Source organism: Dreissena polymorpha, chromosome 11 (assembly GCF_020536995.1).
Source record: "Dreissena polymorpha isolate Duluth1 chromosome 11, UMN_Dpol_1.0, whole genome shotgun sequence".
Lineage (NCBI taxonomy): Eukaryota > Metazoa > Mollusca > Bivalvia > Myida > Dreissenidae > Dreissena > Dreissena polymorpha.
The window spans coordinates 80824193-80829889 of record NC_068365.1 but is presented as its reverse complement, the minus strand read 5'-3'; the positions used below and the strand labels follow the sequence as shown (position 1 = coordinate 80829889).

Sequence of the window (5697 nt, the reverse complement as noted above, 5' to 3'; positions counted from 1 at the left end):
TACCATTGAATTCCCATTGTTCATTTTCTTGCAATCCTCATCTCTTCCGAAATACTATTAGTTTCGTTTGCGCAGTGTTTACATTTTGTCCTCAAGAATTCCAGTATATATATACTTAATCTAGATAGGATATTATGGAAGCATAAACTTGCCCTTTTGATTTGTGAGTTATGACTTTTGACTTGTGACTTTTGACTTATGACGTTTTACTTTCGACTTGTGAATTACTTTTTTGACATACATGTATTTTGTTTTGACTGATTCTTTGAATAATATTTGTTGTTATAATTGATCATAAAACCAAATAGCATTTTGTGTTTTTTGTGTTTGTTGCACATTGTTTTCAGTTTGTTTGTTTAAATGCGCGTTGTTGATAACTTGTATTGTGCCATTTGCTGTGCCACGTTTAGTTAATATTTTCTAGAGTTAGGCTGTCTGCACCAGTAAACAGGAAGCATATAACTTTAGCTAATGGCTGTCCTATTTGTCTGCATGTATATCCTGACCAATCATGCACCAAACTGCTAACTTCAACACTTTGAAGTTTGTTTGTCCAATCCGGACTTAGCGTTGACTCAATTCAGACTTAAACTGTGTCTAATTTGGGCTAAACCATGACCTAATCCAGACTTTACATTGACTTGACCAAATCCAGACATAACCTTTGCCAGATCAAGACTTAACATCGACCAAATCCAGACTTAACCCTGACCCAATCTAAACTTAACGTTTACCCATTCCAGACCTAACACTTACCCAATCCAAACTTAGCCTTGACCAAATCCAGACTTAACATTGACCCAATTCAGATTCAACATTGACACAATCGAGGCTAAACCTTGTCCCAATCCAGATTTAACATTGACCCAATCCAGATTTAACCTTGACCCAATCCAGACTTAATATTGACCCAGGCCAGACTTAACATTTACCCAATCCAGACTTTACATTGACCTGATTCAGACTTAACTTTGACCAAATGCAGACTTAATATTGACACGATCCAGACTATACATTTACCTGATCCAGACTTAACCTTGACCAAATGCAGACTTAACATTGACCTAATCCAGACTTAATATTGACCTAATCCAGACTTAACATTGACCCTATCCGGATTTAACATTTACCCAATTTAGACTCGACTTTGACCCAATGTAGACTTAACCATGACTCAGTTCAGACTAAACATTGACCCAATCCAGGCTTAACCTTGACCAAATGTAGACTTGACATTGACCCAAGCCAGACCTAATTCAGACTTAACCATGACTCAATTGAGATTAAGCCTTGACCCAATCAAGTCAAATATTTGAGGCAAATAAGTTACTTCACAGCTGCCCAAGTCCAAATTTGAAATGTGTTTTAAGTTTGATAAGTGATATTTAAAATGTCATACATCTTGCTTTGTTTATGTATTCCTTTTGGTTTCAAAACTAAATTTGAAATACTAAGGTCTTTACCTCTGCATCCAGAACACGAAAAACATCTTTACATACATCTAATATAGGAAGTCGCGTCCAATTACTGCCCATGATGTTTTGTCAACATGACACAAAAAATTGCACCACAATTTGACAAAAGGCCTATGAGACCTTAGCCTAAGAAAGAGGGACATTGGTGTTGCGTGCAACATATCGTCTATTAATAGTGGAATTCTTTCTAGGCTATTTTAATATCCCATCATCAGTTAATCTGCAAAAAACATGTTTTGGAAAAAAGGGCAGAAGTGAAGTGAACAATTTTGCCATGTAATATGAAAATCCTATCATCACTGCTTTACTAATATTCGAGACACGATACACGATACACTACAATTTGACCTTTGGCGTCTAAGAGTGACATTGACCTCGGATCTTCAAACTTTGTGAGTAAATGCACTTTCACGAGTTCTGCCACGTCCATTTTCCTTTTTAAAAGTCAAAAAGTCAAGGTCACTGTGACAACAAGGGCAAAGTCTTTAAACAAGCATTTTATCTGTGTGCTTTGACCTAAAACTTTCATATTTTCTAATAACGATTATTTTCCTTAACAAATCTGCTTTACTGTAACATGTACTACATTCCGTATTCTCCAACCATTGTACGATAGTGCCCAAGTTTTGGGCACATAAAACAACGCCTTGAAAATGGGCGAACATTCATGCAATGTGTGTATTTGCAATACGCAAAACACAAATAAATGTATCAAAGTCTTAATTGTCAATGAAATCAGCATGATTGAAATATTTATTGCAAATACATGTTCCACATTTGTTCCGAAATTTTGGCTATCAAATAGGTAAATGGAACATGACGTCAGGTTTTCCATAATTGAGCTCGTTATTCTTTTGGGGTCTAATCGTTTGAGTATTCCAATTTTGAGCAATTCGATCAAGGTGTGTTTGAATTGGCAAAAGTGTGAAATATTCAATAATAAGTTAAGATCTCTGTTTCAAAGTTTTCTTTGGCAAATAAGTTGGTGCAACACATATCACCACGTTAAAAAGCGCCAAAATTATTAATAGTATGATCCCAATCTTCATTTCGATTGCCGTTAAGAGTCAATATCTGAAAAAATAAAACATACAAATAGTGTTAACAGTCAGGATAATGTATGAACATTACAACATGATTTCCGGTATTTTATGTTCCTGCATTGTGTCAATGAATATTTTACATGAAATGTTGATAAATTTAGTGTGTTTCAAACTTGAACAAGCATGTCGAGGGTTTGCTTTGGATAATATATAACAGAATATATTTAAGACTGATAGTGCAGAAAGGTTGAGGCTCATAGACACTCTCTTGAATATCTTACAGGATAGGTGTACATTTCTTGACAAGTGAAAAACCAGCTAGCCCAAACCTAGCAGAGTTTAAAACCGGACTACCAGCGAATCCTCCAATCACAAGTAAAATGTGTAAACCACTAAGTCATTCTACTACCCAGATCTTTGTTTTTGGGCGTCACTGTTCGCAACATAATTAATGGGAATATATATTGAAAAATCCATCGACCCTCGAATGTATCAAGTGGTATTTAAATATAGCGAATAATGCCAGCTTTCACAATCATCATTGAAATAATAAATGTTAAGAGAATCTACACGTGAGAGGGCTTTGTATAACACTTACATTTTGAATAAGACATCACAGTCGACAATTCGAGATGCTCAGCAGCCTTCCAGTCGCAGCTAACTAAGATGCTAAGAATATGATTTTAGAAGAGACTATATTAGAAAGTACCTTAATTTAATAAGATAAATGTTCTACAATATAAAGCGTTTTTGTCTGCCATATTTCATTAAAAAACGCGCCGAGTTATGCAACAAGTATCAAGTCGAAAGTCAAAAGTCACAAGTCATAAGTCGAAAGTCGTAACTCACTACTCAAAAGGGCAGGTTTATGCTTCCATAGGATTGGACTTCGGCAGGTGACCTGTCTAAAATATCCATGTCGTCAGCAAATATTAGTAAAATCAACAAAATATCAACTACACAAAACCAGAGTTAATGTTATATCTAGTAACTAAAGTTCAAAGTCTTCAACAAATAAAGAAAACAAAGTTGGCGACATACTTCCTCTTACCTTAGTTAAACTAAATAATCTGAATAAGATGCACATGATTTAACACGTGACTTTACATTCGTATAGATATCCTTCACTATTCTAAGACTAGTTTTATCGGTATTTTACTTTTATGGAAAACTGGTACAAAACCCGGGGTAGGCGATGGTTTCTTTGTTTTTATTATTATTCAAAAGTTTTATAGATTTGTTAGTCAATGTTTATGTTACTCTTGTGAATTTAAAGCGGCTAGTTCATATATTTTAGTTCTCTTCAAATTGACTGACTAACTTTTGATTAATTAAAAAATCAAGAAAACATCGCCTACCCCGGGTTTTGTATCAGTTTTCCATACAAGTAAACTATAACAATTCGCCTTATTACATAGCGGGTTAATTTTACCGGATCGCAAATAATAAAGTAGATAAATCCGCGACAGGTGCGTTTCAACGGTTTAATTTTTTTTTTTTCGAAAACGCTATAAATACAAAATACTGGTGACAATCCATGTATACGTCAACATATGCAAGGGAGGAAACTGAAGATAATATGCATGTCACGTATAATGAATGCATTATTTCCCCTGCTTTTATGTATAATATGTGCGAAAGACTGGATATATGACTACGGAATACCGTTTGTGCCATCGTGGTAAGAGATTAAAATTCAGAGGGGCGACAATGCGATAGCACGATGGCGACAATGCGATAGAACGATGGCGACAATGCGATAGTACGATGACGACAATATGCGACAACGGGATAATACGATGGCGACAATACAATAGTCATCGTACTGTTGTCATCGTATTATCCAATTGTCGCCAGCGTACTATCGCAGTGTCGCCATCGTTTTGTCGCCTTGTCGCATTGTCGTCATCGCACTTTCGCATTGACGCCTTCGTACTATCGCACTGTCGCTATCGTATTGTCGCACTGCCGTCATCGTATTATCGCACTATCGCATTGTCGCATTTTCGCCATCGTACTATGGCATTGTCGACTGTCGCCTTCCGGTACACAAACTATTCTTATTGCAGAAACAAAATAGATGACTTTATAAAGATATACTTTGAAAGAGATTAAAGTTATAATGAAATCACATTCTTATTAAGTTATAGAATGGGTATTGATGTAAGGTTTGCCGAACTGTAAAGTATTTTTTAAAGTGGCTCGATCTAGGAAAAAAATACGATGTTCGCATGTATACCGGAAGGCGATAGCCGACAATACGACAGTACGAGGACCATAATGCGTAAGTGCGACAATACGATGGCAACAGTGCGATAGTACGATGGCGACAATGCGATAATACGACGACGACAGTACAATAAATCAATAGTACGATGGCGACAATGCGATGATACGATTGCGACAGTACGATATGACTATCGCATTGTCGCCATCGTATTATCGCGTTGTCGTACTGTCGTTATCGTATAATCGCATTGTCGCCATCGTAATATCGCATTGTCGCCATCGTACTATCGCACTATCGAATTGTCGCCCTCTGGATTTTAATGTGTTACCACGATGGCCCTAATGGTTTTCCGTATATACCGGTACATTGTAGTGTTTATTACTTTTCTTCCTGACAGGTTTACATACATAGATACTGCAACCCATAAGAAAATACATGGGCGTAATTAAACAAAATATCATGTGAAATATTCAAAACAAGAAATTCTAAAGTGATCTTTTATTTTGTTTTAAATAGAGCCATTTCAAGAACGTAATTCGTGTAAGAAATGTGTAAATGCATCGTGTTGTCATATCATGAGGTTAGCCCTACAACTAGTTCAGCAAGCTGATAAATTATTACTATGTAATGCTACTGTAGACTAATACGCCTGTTTAAGGAAACCGGAGGTCGTGCTTGCGGCAGGGAAACTGGAGGGCAGCAGCAAAAGATTTATCCGGAACATAACTTAGTCCAGTATGTTTTTTATCTTGCCACAGTGATCAACATGATGAGATGAAATGTCGCGCACAACAACCACGTCCCTTGGCCCAATGTCAACATCACAATTTAAGATAAAACGTCAAATTCGGCAATGTGTATATTGAGCATTTTTTCATAATTTTGTCAAGCGTGGATGGATTTTTAAATAGCATGGCAAAACTGATCAGCATACTGCGCTTTAGAACCA

At 36.3% G+C, this 5697-nt stretch overlaps 1 long non-coding RNA gene across 1 annotated transcript; it reads right to left on the bottom strand.

Annotated features, from left to right (window-relative positions):
- Positions 1 to 2216: 2216 nt before the first annotated feature.
- LOC127851609 (uncharacterized) lies at positions 2217 to 3552 on the bottom strand. The gene is made up of 3 exons (XR_008035843.1): positions 3368 to 3552; positions 3117 to 3179; positions 2217 to 2549 (listed from the first exon to the last, which is right to left on the bottom strand). It is a non-coding gene; the product is annotated as an uncharacterized LOC127851609 (long non-coding RNA).
- Between the last annotated feature and the right edge of the window lie 2145 nt (positions 3553 to 5697).